The 1,517-nt window shown below is 37.8% G+C and overlaps 1 long non-coding RNA gene across 2 annotated transcripts; it reads left to right on the top strand.

The window, feature by feature from the left end:
• Positions 1 to 1,511, top strand: LOC107736417 (uncharacterized). 2 transcript variants are annotated; one of them, XR_001639663.1, is made up of 3 exons: positions 1 to 12; positions 1,180 to 1,251; positions 1,385 to 1,511. It is a non-coding gene; the product is annotated as an uncharacterized LOC107736417 (long non-coding RNA). The 2 variants fall into 2 exon arrangements; XR_001639662.1 differs by lacking the exon at positions 1 to 12 and adding an exon at positions 33 to 209.
• The last annotated feature ends 6 nt before the right edge of the window (positions 1,512 to 1,517 follow it).

Here is a 1,517-nt window from a genome sequence, read left to right on the forward strand (position 1 = left end):
GCTTCATAGCTGGTGAGATCCACAGCTGACATGCTGTTCTAGACTGCCTGAAGTGCCATATGCTCCACTGTGGTGAATTTCAGCCTACTCTAGACTCTCTCTTAACTTTTTACAACTCATATGACATAGTTTCAGCACATGACTTCAAACGAAAGGTGACCATGAAGGCTTTTCGATAAGGACCTTCTAAGTTGGAGAGCAAATAAAAGGTAGATTTGTAATAGTTTGTGCGTTATAATGGACAATGTACAAAATGCTACAATTGCCCTTGGTCTTTCCTGTATGAAACAGATTTGTTGTTGTAAAAAAATATTTTTATAACTTCATATGTGATAGTCTGTTTGTTTCAGGGTCCTTGTCCTCAAAACTCAAGAATCTCTAGAATCATGCTGAGATCAAAACGTGAACTATATGTAACTTTCAAATGTGTTCATCAAAATGTTATGTGGTGTCAGATATCATAAGACACTGTACACAAACAAGTGTGCGCTGCAACCTTCCTAGAGGTCTCAGTGTAAACAAGTCCTCTTTGACAATGCGGCACACTGACATAGAACACTGTCATTCAGATTTAGGATTTTAGCTAGTACAGTGCGTTCATTGTGTAACATGTACGACTATTGTTCTCCATGCAACACGTCTCCCTTGCCAACTGTCACATGGGGGTCATGATTTACTCTAACCATTAAATTATCCATGCAAAGCTTTTTAATTACCATTCAGCTTTGGGAAAGCAGTGATAAGAATTGGATCCGTGTTTAGAGTAAATACCTGTCAGTGCTTTGCACCTCCTTTAGCCATTCAGACAAACAACTATATTGGCTTTGTTGTTCAAAGGAAACAATGCACAGTATTACATAATGTGTGCGGTGCATTATGGCTGTGTTTCAAATAGAGCTGGGTATTGGTGCACAATTCAATTTGATTCACATGTTTTCAATGCAATTTGATTCTGATCTCATTCGATTTAATTCAGTATTGTTTCATTTAGATATAGTGATGCACCTAAATGATTTTTTTAAAGCAAAACTCTGAAACCGAAATTAAAGTTTTCATTTAGTTGAAAACTGAAATGGAATATACAGTTAATTTATTAATCAATTAATAAATCACATTTATGAGTTGTATATAAGCCAGCCTAAAAATAAACCCTGACTGTTTGTTTACTCTCAAAAACAGGTATGCGCAGAGTCTGATGGAGCTTGTTGACTTTTTGGAGAAAGACCCTGATGATAAAAACATCCTAACTAAGTAAGTACAGTATTCAGGAGCATTCTGAGAAATCCGAAGTCCTTCATGAATGTAACACATTTAGTTTAACTTGGCTGCAGCCTGCTCTAAGTGACCTCTAATAGTGTGTTTAACTGGATGGCATGTCTCTCAGATTCACAGAAACGCTGATCAATGTCAGGAACAGACACAACAATGTGGTGCCCACCATGGCACAGGGAGTGCTGGAGTACAAGGAGGCTTTTGGCGTGGATCCCGTGACCAATCAGAACGTCCAGTATTTTTTG

Source organism: Sinocyclocheilus rhinocerous, unplaced genomic scaffold (assembly GCF_001515625.1).
Source record: "Sinocyclocheilus rhinocerous isolate Xijiao unplaced genomic scaffold, SAMN03320098_v1.1 C36683872, whole genome shotgun sequence".
In the NCBI taxonomy this organism is placed as follows: domain Eukaryota; kingdom Metazoa; phylum Chordata; class Actinopteri; order Cypriniformes; family Cyprinidae; genus Sinocyclocheilus; species Sinocyclocheilus rhinocerous.